This window comes from Dendrobates tinctorius, unplaced genomic scaffold, assembly GCF_039654945.1.
Source record: "Dendrobates tinctorius isolate UK_male_01 unplaced genomic scaffold, ASM3965494v1 ptg000075l, whole genome shotgun sequence".
NCBI classification, from domain to species: Eukaryota; Metazoa; Chordata; class Amphibia; order Anura; family Dendrobatidae; genus Dendrobates; species Dendrobates tinctorius.
The window spans coordinates 24,916,087-24,933,481 of NW_027361743.1; the positions used below are offsets into that span (position 1 = coordinate 24,916,087).

Genomic DNA, 17,395 nt, shown 5'->3' on the forward strand with positions numbered 1-17,395 from the left:
GTTGAATGACCTGTGATGAGGTCATAGCCATGTGATCCGCTGGCGTGGCTACAGACCATATAAGGTGGCCAGGGTAGGTCACATGGAGTGAATGCTGGGACCTGGTTGGTCCGTTTTGGAAGGTCCCGTCTGAGAGAGATGGGGCTGTCTTCCTGACAGGAAGTGAACGCTGTGTTAATGACTGCACGTTCCTGATAATTCCCTGGAGGGAATGGACGTCTGCAGTGAGCTGAAGCAGCCATGAGGGAACCCTGACAGGGTGAGATAACTGAGGCTGAAGAGCCTGCGTATGGAACATTGCATAACCTGTGTGACCACAGGGATAGCAGAGTGAAGCTCTGTCATGGACGCTATGCTGTTAATATGAACATTATTTTGCTGGTCATGGTTTATGCTGCCTAAATAAACCGCATGGACTGTGATTGTTTTATGGAAAACCCGTGCCGGATGTGATTATTTGGCTGCCAAGCGAGTATCCTCTACCCGAATGACAGCGCTACCTTACAATATATACTATATATACAGTCATATGTTAAAGTTTGGGCACCCCTATTAATGTTAACCTTTTTTCTTTATAACAATTTTGTTTTTTGCAACAGCTATTTCAGTTTCATATATCTAATAACTGATGGACTCAGTTACCGTATTTTCCGCTTTGTAAGACGCACTTTTTTTCCCCCAAAATTGAGGGAAAAAAGGGGGTGCGTCTTACAAAGAGGATATACATTTGCGCTGCCACTGAGGGTACTTGCCGCGGCACTCTGTGCCCTGATGCTGCCGCTGCGCTGTCCGCCACCGCCGCGCTCCTGTCCCCCGGTGGTTTCTTCCGCCCCACCGCCGCCGCCGCGCTCTGTCCCGTTCAGCGTGGGGGGTCTCTGTCGCTCCATGCCTGCTTTCTTCCTGGAAAATGGCCGCCGCGCATGCGCAGACGGACATCTCGGCACTGAAATCCGTCTGCGCATGCGCGGCGGCCATTTTCCAGGAAGAAAGCAGGCATGGAGCGACAGAGACCCCCCACGCTGAACGGGACAGAGCGCGGCGGCGGTGGGGCGGAAGAAACCACCGGGGGACAGGAGCGCGGCGGTGGCGGACAGCGCAGCGGCAGCATCAGGGCACAGAGTGCCGCGGCAAGTACCCTCAGAACGGGACAGAGCGCGGCGATGGCGGCAAACACCGGGGGATAGGAGCGTGGCGGTAAGAACCGGGGGACAGAGCGCGGTGGTGGCGGTAAGAACCGGGGGAGAGCGCGGCGGTGGTGGCAAGCAGGCACCGGGGGACAGCGTGGCGGTGGTGGCAAGCACTGGGGGACAGAGTGCGGCGGTGGTGGCAAGCAGGCACCGGGGGACAGAGCGTGGCGGTGGTGGCAAGCACCAGGGGACAGAGGGCGGCGGCAGTAACAGACACCGGCAGCGGCACGCTGCACATCAAAACACCCCCTCATCCCAGCAGCAATGTTCCACTCCGGCCTCCTCCATCACCACCCCTGGAAAGCAATAAGACGCATGGATTATAAGATGCACCACCATTTTATTAAAAATAAAGTTTTTTTCCTATTTTTCTCCTCAAAATTTGGGGTGCGTCTTATAATCCGGAGCGTCTTATAAAGCGAAAAATACGGTATATTTCTGGATTCAAATGAGGTTTATTGTACTAACAGAAAATGTGCAATCTGCATTTAAACAAAATTTGACCGGTGCAAAAGTATCATTTTCTTGATTTGAACACTCCTAACTACTTTTTACTGACTTCCTGAAGCACTAAATTGGTTTTGTAACCTCATTGAGCTTTGAACTTCATAGCCAGGTGTATCAAATCATGAGAAAAGGTATTTAAGGTGGCCACTTGCAAGTAGTTCTCCTATTTGATTCTCCTATGAAGAGTGGCATCATGTGCTCCTCAAAACAACTCTCAAATGATCTGAAAACAAAGATTATTCAACATAGCTTTTCAGGGGAAGCATACAAAAAGTTGTCTCAGAGATTTAACCTGTCAGTTTCCACTGTGAGGAACATAGTAAGGAAATGGAAGAACACAGGTACAGTTCTTGTTAAGCCCAGAAAGGCAGAGAAGAAGAATGGTGAGAACAGTCAAGGACAATCCACAGACCACCTCCAAAGACCTGCAGCATCATCTTGCTGCAGATGGTGTCACTGTGCATCGGTCAACAATACAGCGCACTTTGCACAAGGAGAAGCTGTATGGGAGAGTGATGCGAAAGAAGCCGTTTCTGCAAGCACGCCACAAACAGAGTCGCCTGAGATATGCAAAAGCACATTTGGACAAGCCAGTTACATTTTGGAAGAAGGTCCTGTGGACTCATGAAACAAAGATTGAGTTGTTTGGTCATACAAAAAGGCGTTATGCATGGAGGCTAAAAAACACAGCATTCCAAGAAAAACACTTGCTACCCACAGCAAAATTTGGTGGAGGTTCCATCATGCTTTGGGGCTGTGTGGCCAATGCCGGCACCGGGAATCTTGTTAAAGGTGAGGGTCGCATGGATTCAACTCAGTATCAGCAGATTCTTGACAATAATGTGCAAGAATCAGTGACGAAGTTGAAGTTACACAGGGGATGGATATTTCAGCAAGACAATGATCCAAAACACCACTCCAAATCTACTCAGGCATTCATGCAGAGGAACAATTACAATGTTCTGGAATGGCCATCCCAATCCCCAGACCTGAATATCATTGAACATCTGTGGGATGATTTGAAGCGGGCTGTCCATGCTCGGCGACCATCAAACTTAACTGAACTGGAATTGTTTTGTAAACGGGAATGGTCACAAATACCTTCATCCAGGATCCAGGAACTCATTAATAGCTACAGGAAGCGACTAGAGGCTGTTATTTTTGCAAAAGGAGGATCTAGGAAATATTAATCTCACTTTTATGTTGAGGTGCCCATACTTTTGCATCGGTCAAATTTTGTTTAAATGCAGATTGCACATTTTCTGTTAGTACAATAAACCTCATTTGAATCCAGAAATATAACTGAGTCCATCAGTTATTAGATATATGAAACTGAAATAGCTGTTGCAAAAACCAAAATTGTTGTAAAGAAAAAAGGTTAACATTAATAGGGGTGCCCAAACTTTAACATATGAATGTATATATCTCAAAAAAATAAAAGGGACACTAAACAGTACATTGTGTTGTTTAGTGTTCCCTTTATTTTTTGAGCAATATATACTGTATATATATACAGAGGTGTATCTAGGCTTTCTGGCACCCTGGGCAAGAATTCGGTTCGGCGCCCCCCCCCCCCCAAGTACATATGCGACTTGAACACTTAGCCATGTAACCACGAGCTGCTCCTCCTAATGCTCCCAATGTTCAGTAAAAAACTGAGAGAAGCAGGAAGAGAAGCTCGTTGTCACAGGACCATACCTATGAAAATCGCATATGAGTGAAGTGTCCATGTGATGACTACGGCAACCTGCAGAGCTGAATCCTGACATTGCAGCTTCTGAATTCTCACAACGAATGCACTGCACACTTTTAGGATTCTCCCTTGCCGATGTACTGTCACGTCAGCACAAGTATGTGATTTATATACTTCTGGCCACACTCCGACTAGATGTGCCCGGCCTCGCTCCGTTCATTTTCATGGAGTGAGGCCACACATGTCTAGTCAGCATGTGACCGCATGTATGTAAATTACCGGCATGAGAGAATCCTGACAGCGTTCAGTGAGCACTGTGAGAATTCAGAAGTCTGCAGTCACATAGAATGACTGCAGACTCAGCACAAACCTGGACAATCCCTGTAATGTTCCTAACAAATAAAAACATGAGAATTAGTCAGTATCACAAATAATATTTACATCCAAGTACCTTATAGATGACGTCGTCTCTGCAGTCAGTCACCTTTTCTTCTAGACCCCATGATGAGTTTTCTCATCCACATCTCGTCTCTGTAGACGTCCATCTTCTCCGGTCTTCTGCAGCAAATCTCCACACGACGCCCTTAAAGATAGAAGTGTCATTATAATGCTCCTAAATAAAAATATCTGCAATATACTGTCGCCTCACACTATTCCCCACTAGCATCCCACCTGTTCACCATACTGTCTCCTCATATATTTACCCCCTCACTCTCTATACTGTCTGCTCACACATATCCCTGACTCCCCATACTGTGTCCACTTACATTAACCCATTCGCTCCCCATACTGTCTGCACCAATACCCCATACTGTTTCCTCATACATACTCTTTATTTTGTGTCCTCAAATCTCCCCACACATTAAATCCCCCCATCCCCCACACACATTAAGCACCCCCCATCCCCATTCCAAATCCCCCTACACATTAAATAACCCCCCATCCCCACTCCAAATCCCCCCACACATTAACCCAATCCCCACTCATTAACCCCCATCAGCACTCCAAATCCCCCCACCCCTACTCCAAATCCCCCCACACATTAACCCCAACCCCACTCATTAACGCCCCCATACATTAACCCCCATCCCCATTCATTAACCCCCGCACACATTAACCCAATCCCCACTCATTAACCCCCATCACATTAAATAACCCCCATCTCCACTCCAAATCCTCCCACTCATTAACCCCCACACACATTAACCCCCATCCCCACTCTAAATACCCCCACACATTAACCGCCATCCCCTCTACAAATCCCCCCCATCTCCACTCATTAACTCCCCCTCATCTCCCATCTTCGGTGGTTCTTCAGCTCCATAGAGGAGCACACTTACCACCAGCGTTCGCTCTGGGCGCCGGGGAGTGACGTCAGCAGCGTGATCACATGACCTGATCACGCTGCTGACGTCGCTCTGGCCCGGTGGTCAGAGCTTCAATTGTACTGGCGTCTGTATAGACGCCAGTACAATTGTTCCCTGGGAGCCGGCACGCGCTCCTTCTCTGCGCCGGCTGTCAGCTTGACAGCTGACACAGAGAACCGCCGACTCTCAGGCCGGGGGGCGGCAGAACGCAGCCGCCAAGGAGGACACTGCGGACCGCTGCATTAGGCGGCCCGACTGCGCCCCCCTGCTGGCTGCGCCCGGGGCAACTGCCCCGGCTGGCCCCCCCTAGATACGCCTCTGTATATATATATTATGCTTAAAGGACTCTTTCACTAATGACACTTTGGTTACCATGCCATCGGTCTACACACTATGTGAACCTTCCAGACACATTTATTGATCATACTTTCTATTTATGCTCTCTCATGCTAAGGCTAAGTTCACACTATTCGTTTTTGCTGCTTTTTTAATGCCTTTTTATGCTAATTTTCAGCTGCATTTGACAGTACCAGCAAAGCCTATGACATTTCAGAAATCTCATGCACACAGATTTTTTTTTTGTTATCAGTATTTTGTGCTTTGCATGTTTTTTTGGACATAGAGCATGTCACTTCTTTCAGCGTTTTTTTCAGCATCTTTCACCCACTGAATTGAATGTAGAAAAAAACGCACCAAAAATACACCAAAACCTGCGTTTTTGCCGCCGCTTCTTTCCTGCCAGGTACTTTGGTTTTGCTGCAGAAAAAAATGCAGCAGAAAAAAATGCAGCAGAAACGTCCAGTATGAACTTAACCTAAGCCACTTTGTGTTTGCACACGCTCATATTTGCCCCTTTTTCACATCATCCAGGGGTGTCGGTTATATCATGTATTGCCAATATATACGATTTTAAATGGTTTTATTTCTTTTTTTCTGTATGTCCCTTGGCACTCAATAAAGTTGTTATAGGTTTTTTATCTAATCAGGTGTGCACAATTTATTTGTATTGCTCCGTTTTTCTCTCGCTGCTTGCATTTTGCTCTCCATACAAGTTGTTGCACCCTGACACCTACATTCTCTATGTTTATAGTATGGTAGGTACATTTTGGTGCACCCTATGTATTGCCTTAAGTGACCACTAGAGGGTGCTCACGGCATACATTTTTTTTGCAATTTCGACAGAAGTGAATATAGGAAAGGATTCTTTACAGTAAGAGCAAATTAAACACACAAGATGGAAGTAAGAAACTACTTTAGATTCAAGGAAGTTACATGTCTGTCCTTTTGGGTAAAACACGGGAAATAATTTTATATATATATACACATATACTGTATATACATAATTACACTACTGATCTGTACATTTCTCAGAATGGAAACATCCACTCTTCACTTTATATTTTATATTCTTCCTGAATTAAAACATTTTATATATGTTCTATAAGAGAAGCTGTATACTTGTCTCTTATTTCGGAATAAAACAGCATTACTTAGCTTAGGAACCCTTATATATATGGCGCCATAGTGGTTTGCAAATTTGCAAGTATTTCTCATGTTCAGATCAGGTTTCATGTCAGTTTTCTTGGCTTCTTTCTTCTGACACAACTTGGTTGGGTTCGCCTGAGGTGTAACACTTTATTAGGCCATATAAGTAATGAGAAACATTATACACAAGTCTATGAGATATGACAGCAGGGCCAAATAAAAAGATATATGGCTGGCGCATAAAAAACAGGTAGCATATTTCTCTGTATGCTGTGCATAGGAGGGAGGATCCCTACGTGCTTTAAGTCAAGCTTTCAACATGACTCATTAGATATGTAGATTGTTATCTTACTTACAATATAATGTGTGCAGACTCGCCTCACCCTGATGAGATTCCCTGTGACAGATTCCTTATGTTAATCTAAGTTATGAGAGAATATATGACCTTATTCTCTGCACGTTTGAGGAACTTTCACTTCTCTGATTTTCAAGAAACTGTATTATATCCCAAAGCAAATTATTCAGAAATGTGTCTTAACTAGTGATGATCGAGTATACCCGTTGCTCGGGTTTTTACGAGCATGCTCGGGTGTCCTCCGAGTATTTTGGCGTGCTCGAAGATTTAGTTTTCACCGTCTCAGCTGCATGATTTGTGACTTGTAGACAGGCTGAATACATGTGGAAATTCCCTAACAAACAGGCATTCCACACATGTATTCAAGCTGTCTACTCATCGACTTACTAAGAGCCGCAGGTTTGCCGGAAACACTAGATTCGGCCTTGGAAGTGACATATCGCACAAGCTGTGTTCCTTAGTGAACAGAAAGGTTCCCATAGTTTCCAATGGGAAGAATACAAAACTGCGCTTATGCAGTTGGTATACGGAAGGTGACAGCAAGACTTAATACTGACTTTTTGAATGGAAAATTAGCTCCAATCGTTAGCGGACACCATGTCGCGTTTAGAGAGCCCCTGTGTGCCTAAAAAGTGAAAAACCGCCACAAGTGACACCATTTTGGAAACTAGACCCCATAAGGAACTTTTCTAGATGTGTGGGGAGCACTTTGAACCCCCAAGTGCTTCACAGAAGTTTATAACGCAGAGCAGGGAAAATAAAAAATCATTTTTTTCCTCAAAAATGATTTTTTAGCCCGCTATTTTTTATTTTCACAGGGCTAAAAGGAGAAATTGGACCACAAAAGTTGTTGTGCAATTTGTCCTGAGAACACCGATACCTCATATGTGGGGAGGAACCACTGTTTGGGCGCATGGGAGAGCTCGGAAGGGAAGGAGCACCATTTTGGAATGCAGACTTTGATGGAATGTTCTGCGGGCGTCATGTTGCGTTTGCAGAGCCCTTGATGTGCCTAAACAGTAGAAACCCCCCCAAAAGTGACCCCATTTTGGAAACTAGACCCCCCAATGAGCTTATCTAGATGTGTAGTGAGCACTTTGAACCCCCAAGTGCTTCACAGAAGTTTATAAACGCAGAGCCGTGAAAATAAAAAAATAATTTTTTTTCCTCAAAAAATGATTTTTTAGCCTGCATTTTTTTACTTTCACAAGGGTAACAGGAGAAATTGAGCCCTAAAAGTTGTTGTCCAGTTTGTCCTGAGTACGCTGGTACCCCATATGTGGGGGGGCCACTGTTTGGGCACACGTCAGGGCTCGGAAGGGAAGTAGCGTCGTTTTGAAATGCCAACTTGATGGAATGGTCTGCTGGTATCAAGTTACGTTTGCAGAGCCCCTGATGTGCCTAAAAAGTAGAAATCCCCCACAAGTGACCCGATTTGGGAAACTAGACTCCCCAAGGAACTTATCTAGATGAGTGGTGAGCACTTTGAACCCCCAAGTGCTTCACAGAAGTTTATAACGCAGAGCCGTGAAAATAAAAAATCATTTTTTTCTCAAAAAATAATTTTTTAGCACACATTTTTTTACTTTCACAAGAGTAACAGGAGAAAATGGACCCCAAAAGTTGTTGTCCAGTTTATCCTGAGTACGCTGGTACCCCATATGTGGGGGTGACCACAGCTTGGGCACAAGCCCCGAAGGCAAGTAGTGACGTTTGAAATGCCGACTTGATGCAATGGTCTGCGGGCATCATGTTACGTTTGCAGAGCCCCTGATGTGCCTAAACAGTAGAAACCCCCCACAAGTGACCCCATTTTGGAAACTAGACCCCCCCAAGGAACTAATCTAGATGTGTGGTGAGCACTTTGAATCCCTATGTGCTTCACAGAAGTTTATGACGTAGAGCCGTGAAAATTAAAAAAAAAAAAATTTCCACAAAAATTATTTTTTAGCCCCAATTTTTTATTTTACCAAGGGTAACAGGAGAAATTAGACCCCCAAAGTTGATGTGCAATTTTTCCTGAGTACGCTGATACTCCATATGTGGGGGTAAACCACTGTTTGGGCACACGTCGGGGCTCGGAATGGAGGGAGCACTGTTTGACTTTTTGAACGCAAAATTGGCTGGAATCAATGATGGTGCCATGTCGTGTTTCGAGACGCCCTGATGTGCCTAAATAGTGGAAACCTGTCACGATGACCCGTCCTGTGTGACGCGACCCGCAGGCCGGTAACTGAAACAACAAAGACGCGGCACGTGAAGCTGTCCTGTGTGACACAGCCCGCAGGCCGGTAACTAAAACAACAAGACACGGGGAAAGGGGAAATGTGAAGGGTTAATACTAAAATCAGAGCTGAAGTTTCACTTCTCCATTTTTTCTGAAGGTTTCGTTTCTCCATTTTTGTAGCTGTAAGATAAATTTTGTAATTAGGTAAAAGTTCAAACTGTCATGAAACCAGACTGTTCCCATCAGGTGCAAGATAAGGGAGGCGGGGGTGTAAAACTCTGAAGAATATGCCATTATATTGCTTTCTATGCTATTTGGATACGGACATATATGTAGTTTCCGGTTTTCTTGCAATATTATTGGCTTTTAAAGTGAAATGACGTTATAGGTAGTTGAGAACTTTGCATAATTAAGAAAAAGATTATAAAAGAAGTGACTAAAATAAAGGGGACTGGTGATCTGTCTCGATCCTCCCGTACAGAGACCCCCGTCTCCGTGTGGTCATTTGAGTGGCTAGCAACACTCTGTGGATTAATTTGGACATCACTGGCTCAACCATGAAGGGTTAATTTAGCCCTCCCTAAATAGCTACCCCGACAGCTACCGCTCAACGTGGGGCCCCCGAATAGGGACGCTTCTGCCCCCGGAGGACAACAAGACAAAGGACCCTCGGAGCGGACGCAGGTGCTGGAAAATTGGGACTGATCATCCCCCACAACAACCACGGTAAGTTGGCAGTTATACTGTTCAGACTGACCGTTGGTGTGGTTTTCCTGTGCTTGTTGCTGCAAAGAGGATCTGAGGTTTGTCCTCGTGGTGGGGTGATTCATGGGTGGAATCATATAGAGGTGCAGTCCCATTGGGGGCCCAGTGCTCGAACCGTACCTCATAAGGGACGGACACCCCGGATTGACTAATGATTGTGGCTCTCTTTATAGTGAAAATATCCTGAAATCCTGAATTCACTGTTAGAGTCAGGCGTGGTGATGTGATCGAAGACTGGGTAGTATATGTAACTCAGGTATATATAGATAGATATATATATATAACCAGAGGTGTCCGGAGGGATAGTCTGAGACGCCCTCCTCCTTTCACTGAGTACCGCGAATTTTGGGCAATCCCAGAGGGGGATTATTGACCTGGTGGAACAGACTGATGCGGCTGCTCAAGATCTGTGCACAACTGAAGTAAGGATATTTAGCTCTAAATGAGAGAATCCGTGGAAGGAAAAGAAGAATTTTGTGGCTTGGCACGTGAATTGTGTGACGAGGGTGTTAGGAAGAACAGAGGAAGTGAATTCTGATTGTTTCTGTTACTGCTATGTTGAAGAAGGAAAAATTGTCTATTATTATGGCAAGGATGGGATGTATTGTGGTTCAAGAAAGTGACTGTGGTGTGAGAATTGAGGAAGTGATTAAAGAAGAAATGGATATCGAGACTAATGTGTCAGGCAGGCAAATAGTTAAAAGTGATGATTTGAAAAAAGAGGTCTCCCTGCTAGATGATGATTGTACAAGGAGACCGGGAGAAGCAGCCCCCGCCCCCACCTTTCCTTTGTTAAACTCTGACGGTACCTATTATCATCCACCGCCAGCCTCAGTCCCCGTTATGCCTAATATTGCTAGTGGTTATGAGTATACTCCCTTCACCCCATCCCAAATAGACACCCTTTGCAATCAATTACCCAATCCAGAGACTTCCTCCATGACTTTCTGCAGGCAAATGGCAGCAAATCGAGAGATTTATTCCACTCCCCGAAGAGATCTATTACACACACTTCGAGTAAAAGTTGGGAGGGGTATTTTCCAATTATTGAGGGTGGCATAATATATAATATGAATCTGGATGGGGAAACCTATGAGAGTGGTGTTGATTTCTGCAATGCTTTGAAGGTTTGGGCACAAGATAAATTAGCGGACTAAGCTATCTCTCACAGATATCACACAGGCCAAAGGGGAGACTGCCGAGAAGTTCTATGAAACAAATCCAAAGTGGAAAAAAGAGCCGGGCTGTATAAACCGCGCGGACCAGAAAAAAACGCACCTTCGGCAGTCCATATAATAAAAAACTTCTTTAATAAGCCTACGCGTTTCGTGGCAAAACCAGCCACTTCATCAGGGCATAAAAAACAATCATAAATTCAGGATATAAATACAATCAGAAACTGTTTCAATACACCTTTCTTTGACATCATTTCCTGTGGAAACACCCATATATCATATAAAACCATGTATATAAATAAAAAAATGCTTAAATATTGTGATTAAAATCCAATAACATATCTATCAATATCATGGAAATTTTATACACCAAAATAACAAAAAATATATATGATAAAATAAAATGCAAAGAAATGAACTCGAACCCACCACTTCAGAACAACTCAAAAATGTAGTTTATGTGTCTTAGCCCACTGGACCACACCAAATCCACAAGCCCCTTGAGATCCTCATATGTAGCAAATACCCCACTCATTTAATTATTTCACCAAAATATGTTTTTAAAAAAGGTCACTAATTTCATTTAAACCCATTGGTTGGAGTGTATTTAATTTATATATCCAAGAAGTTTCCTTTCTTTTTAAATTTTGTATTCTATTCGGGGTATGTTCGGATACATGATCTATGGGAAGCACCGTCAGAGACACAGAACCCTGATGGAACACTGCGCAGTGACGGGACAAACCATGTTTCATATATCCCTTCCGAATGTTAAACCGATGGGAATTAATCCTCTTATGTAATTCACTAACCTCTAATTTAGCCGCCTATGTTGATTCATTCATGAACAACTCTGTAAAAAGATTAGGAAGCTATCTCAGAGATTCTACCCATCTTATACAGTTACTTCAAGATATCATATGGAAAGATGAATATGTGTTCATTACTATGGATGTCACCGGATTATATTCGAATATTGAACATAATATTGGTCTGTCCTGCTTTGAGATGTATGTGAATAGGGAGTCGACTTTATCCATGACACAAAAAAATTTTTTGATTAAAAGTATGGCTTTCATTTTACAGAACAACTACTTCCGGTTTGGGGATGTTATATACCACCAGACGCGGGGGACCGCCATGGGCTCGAGGGCAGCACCTACTTATGCAAATTTATTTATGGCTGTCTTCGAGTCCTGGCATGTCCTCCATGGTGATTATGGGGCAAATTTAGTGTTATATAAACGCTTTATTGATGACATTATTGTCATTTATAATAACAAAGGGAATGATGTCAAAGAATTTCTAGATGGGGTGACAAATAATTGTTGGGGTATAGAATTGATTCCACTGATTGATAAGCAGAGTGTTATTTTTTTGGATCTCATTATTTATGCAGACAATTCTGGGAAGGTTTTTGCTAGGAATTATTTTAAAAAGGTTGATGCCAATGGCTATGTTCACTATAATAGTGGCCATTATAAACCTTGGCTTAATAATATTCCCCACAATCAATATACTAGGATTAGAAAAAATTGCTCCTCAAATATAACCTTTGAGGAGGGGAGCAAAGTTTTATTAAATAGATTTCAAGAAAAAAATTATCCTTCCAGACTGATAAAAAGAGCATACAAATCAGCAAAAAATTTGACTCAAAAGGATTTAATTTATTCCCGTAAGATTGATAGAGGTGTGGATAATTATGATGCGAATTTTATAACCACTTTTTCTGTGCAGAATTCTCAGATTCGTAGCATATTGGAAAAACACTGGAAAATTGTTTTAAATGATCCAGTTCTGAATAAAGTGGTGGATCAGAAGCCGGGTTTGATTTTTAGGAGGGCTCCCACCATTAAAAATATTTTAGCCCCAAGTGTTATCTCCTCAAGAGATATTTCACTAAACAGTAGAATACTACATGAGAAAAAAGGCGCTTTTCAATGTAACAGGAAAGGCTGTCAGTGTTGTAGATCTGTAATTGATTCTACTGATAGATTTCACTCCTTTAGTTATCCGAGTGGGGAATTTAGGATCAGATATAGGATGACGTGTATGACCAGTTTTGTCATCTATCTGATTCAATGCAAATGTGGGAAGCAATATGTAGGTAGGACATCTCAACCTTTACATAAGAGGATTAATTCCCATAGGTTTAACATTCGGAAGGGATATATGAAACAAGGTTTGTCCCGTCACTGCGCAGTGTTCCATCAGGGTTCTGTGTCTCTGACGGTGCTTCCCATAGATCATGTATCCGAACATACCCCGAATAGAATACAAAATTTAAAAAGAAAGGAAACTTCTTGGATATATAAATTAAATACACTCCAACCAATGGGTTTAAATGAAATTAGTGACCTTTTTTAAAAACATATTTTGGTGAAATAATTAAATGAGTGGGGTATTTGCTGCATATGAGGATCTCAAGTGGTTTGTGGATTTGGTGTGGTCCAGTGGGCTAAAACACATAAACTACATTTTTGAGTTGTTCTGAAGTGGTGGGTTCGAGATCATTTTTTTGCATTTTATTTTATCATATATATTTTTTGTTATTTTGGTGTATAAAATTTCCATGATATTGATAGATATGTTATTGGATTTTAATCACAATATTTAAGCATTTTTTTATTTATATACATGGTTTTATATGATATATGGGTGTTTCCACAGGAAATGATGTCAAAGAAAGGTGTATTGAAACAGTTTGTGATTGTATTTATATCCTGATTTTGTGATTGTTTTTTTTTGCCCTGATGAAGTGGCTGGTTTTGCCACGAAACGCGTAGGCTTATTAAAGAAGTTTTTTATTATATGGACTGCCGAAGGTGCGCTTTTTTCTGGTCAGCGCGGTTTATTCAGCCCGGCTCTTTTTTCCACTTTGGATTTGTTTCATTTATTACCAGCGGGATACCAGGGACGACCGGACCTTTATGAGTGATTCCCAGTTTGTTGTGACTCACACAACTTCAGCAGGTGAGTCTAACTGATTGGGCTTGCTTGCTATTGTGGTTCTTCAAGACAATACACCCTATGTGCGCTTTCCATTTTTGTTTTTTCGAGAAGTTCTATGGGCGTCTTATGGTAGTATTTAGAGATCTGGGATTCTCACTGTATAATGAAGCCCATACACATCTTTTTGTGGCAGCTTTGATGTCCGGCCTCAGACCCGAATTGCAAGAGGCAATAATTTCAGTTAGACCTGACGTTGAGAATTCCACTCTGGACAATGCATTGAAAGTGATAAAAAGTTTTCAGAAGAATTTAACCCGTTCTGCAGCAGCAAGGAAACAGAAAAACAAATCAACAGCGGCAGCTGCGACAGCCGCCCCTGCTCTAACAGCAGCAGCCCCCACCATCGCGCTCAGCGCGGCTGCGAGCACACAGCAAACTCTGGCCCCCCCTCAGACTTCAGCTCCTAATCCTATGACTGGGAACCCTGCTAATTCTCGTCAGCAATTCTGGCGCTGTGCGCAATTCGGACACTTTCATAGAGATTGTCATTCCCCAGCTATTTTAATCGGAGTAGATGGCAGAACTAATTAATATACTTTTATAAACCCCATAAAACCCTTCCCCGAGGTTACTATTCAGTTTGTAATCTCTCCCACATGTCCAGTAAATTTATTAGGGGCAGATTTATTATCACAGTTCCACTCCGAAATACAATTCCAAGATGATGGTCAGATGGCTCTTACGTTACATAATCCCTATGTAGATGAAGACAGTGACGAAATCTGTATTTTTCATGCCTTTCCCACAGTTATGCCACAAGGGGCCCAAAACAGTCCCAACCAGTTTGCAAAAAAAAAAAAAAATATGAGCAGGTGTCTTTTGCCATTGCTGCCACTGTTAGCCTCCTCAAGCATATGGCAGCACTGAACTGTCGGGTTTCGGCCTCGAGACTTCAGTTCTGCCTTGGTCAAGTGATATTCTTGGGTCACTGTCTCCTTCAGGGTGCCAGACACCTCGCAGAAGAAAGAAAAATAGCTGTCAGCTCCCTTCCTTTCCCAAAAGATGAAACTGAACTCCAGCGTTTTCTTGGACTATGCACTTATTGTTGTCAGTGGATACCAGATGCATCCTGCATAATGCAACCCCTTTACAATGCCTTGAAAGACGTATAATGAACTAGAAGGGAAGATGGCAGTGATGAGGATTACCTCCAATATGATTGTTCCCAACTTCTGACTGAAGAAACAGCTACTCCACCAAATGCCAGTGAGAATTCACTCCCAAATGCCGATCTGGTGTTATACACGGATGGTTCAAGATATGCTGACGAGTTTGGTAGATTCCACACGGGATACGCTGTTACCACAGAGGACACTGTAGTGCACGCAGCTGCGCTCCCGCCCTCACTGTCAGCACAAGAAGCAGAACTCCAGGCTCTGTCTACTGCATGTACTTTGGCCAAGAACAGACAGGCTAATATATACACGGACTCACGGTATGCATTTGGTATTGCTGACGATTTTGGGGCTCTATGGGCCAATCGAGGGTTTATTACTACTGCCGGAACTCCAGTGAAAAATGCTGAAGCTGTTAAAACCCTCATGGACTCGATCAAATTACCTACTCAGGTGGCCATTATCAAAGTTAAGGTGCACGGTCCTAGGACCAGTCCACAGACTGTTGGCAACGCATTTGCGGATATGCAAGCAAAAGCCGCCGCTCTTTTACCCGTTGAACCAACCATACCACCTATGGTGACCACACGCTCTCAGCGTAAACAGTTACAAGAAGCACTGACCCTACAAGAACCTGATGATCTACAACAGACTGAAGTTTTCTGTCGGACCCCGCGAGACCGCTTAATGACAATGCAGAGAATGTCTCCAAAGGAAGAGGAGAAGCAATGGAAGACTGATGGGGCACGAATGGATAATGGTCTCTGGAAAAAGGACCAACTTGTGTGTCTCCCTAAGCGGATGTACCCTGCTATTGCCACATGTGCACATGGACCTACACATCGAGGAAAGAATCAGGCCCTCGCACTGGTGCAAAAATTCTACTGGGCCCCGGTTCTCCAGTTGGCCGGAAGCATTCCCTGTTACCAACATGACTGCAAAGACCATAACGAAGAAACTGGTGATGGAAGTTATATGCAGATATGGGGTTCCAGAAGTTGTTGAAAGTGATCAAGGTCCGGCCTTTTCTTCTCATGTGTACCAAGAAGTTCTGACAATGCTTGGATCCACTGTAGCCCTCCATACTCCATACCACCCACAATCCAGTGGGAAAGTTGAGAGGCTGAACGGCACACTGAGGGGACAATGGACCAAAATGATGCAGGAGACTACGGCTCCATGGCCAGCGCTCCTACCCATTGTACTATACCACATTCGCACTACCCCCATTACAAAATATGATTTGTTAAACAAGCCAATAGCAAATAAAAGGGGACATAATGTTTTGGTTTTTCGCATTTTCCATATTATTATTGGTAGAAGTTAAAAGTTAAACTTAGAAGATATTCAAAGACTCAGAGATCAATACGATAAAGACAATGATTGTAATAAGGACAGTTGGTGGTCAGACACTTTCTCCTTTCTCAATCCAGCCAATTGATTTAAGGGAATTGGGGGCTGGGTAGCTGGGATCTTGCAAAGCTTGTTACACATTGCTGCCTGTATCCTGGTTGTATATGTGATACTAAAACTTGTTCTTTGGTGTATTTCTGTATGTATTAGGAAATTCTACACTAAGCCAGCTAATGATGATACCAAAGGTGTCGTTGCCCCTGCTCTTCTCTGCACCGATCTCAAAAGGCTACTTGATGAAGATGTCGAAGCCAAGCACATGGCTAACAACAAAATTTCACCACCACCGTCATCAGAAAATTGTTATTCGTGAACTGCAGTATACAGGGGGGAAGGGTGCGCCGAAACAGCCATGACTGGTAATACGGCATCAGTCATGTGAAGACCAGTACCCCTCAAGCTTTTAGCTTGGGATAGCACCTCTGATGCTGCATATGTGTTAACAAAATTTATCTAGGGGGGAATGTGAAGGGTTAATACTAAAATCAGAGCTGAAGTTTCACTTCTCCATTTTTCCTGAAGGTTTCATTTCTCTGTTTTTGTTGCTGTAAGATAAATTTTGTAATTAGGTAAAAGTTCAAACTGTCATGAAACCAGACTGTTCCCATCAGGTGCAAGATAAGGGAGGCGGGGGTGTAAAACTCTGAAGAATATGCCATTATATTGCTTTCTATGCTATTTGGATATGGACATACATGTAGTTTCCGGTTTTCTTGCAATATTATTGGCTTATAAAGTGAAATGATGTTATAGGTAGTTGAGAACTTTGCATAATTAAGAAAAAGATTATAAAAGAAGTGACTAAAATAAAGGGGACTGGTGATCTGTCTCGATCCTCCTGTACAGAGACCCCCGTCTCCGTGTGGTCATTTGAGTGGCTAGCAACACTCTGTGGATTAATTTGGACATCACTGGCTCAACCGTGAAGGGTTAATTTAGCCCTCCCTAAATAGCTACCCTGACAGAAACAGTTACAGTGGGCCCTATGATAGGGAAAGGGGATGTGGAGACCTCCTGCACTCCCCTGAGACAGTGTCCCTAACACTCCTAACGTTCCCTATGCCGGTTCCGCACCGGTTGCCGATCAGGAACCT

General features: G+C 43.3%; 1 long non-coding RNA gene across 1 annotated transcript in view; it reads left to right on the plus strand.

Moving 5' to 3' along the window:
* The window catches only part of LOC141096615 (uncharacterized), an 83,375-nt gene extending 66,225 nt beyond the window's left edge, over positions 1-17,150 (plus strand). Inside the window, exon 2 of the long non-coding RNA XR_012233723.1 lies at positions 16,452-17,150. This is a non-coding gene — a long non-coding RNA (uncharacterized lncRNA). The remainder of the gene's footprint in view (positions 1-16,451) is intronic.
* Positions 17,151-17,395: the final 245 nt, after the last annotated feature.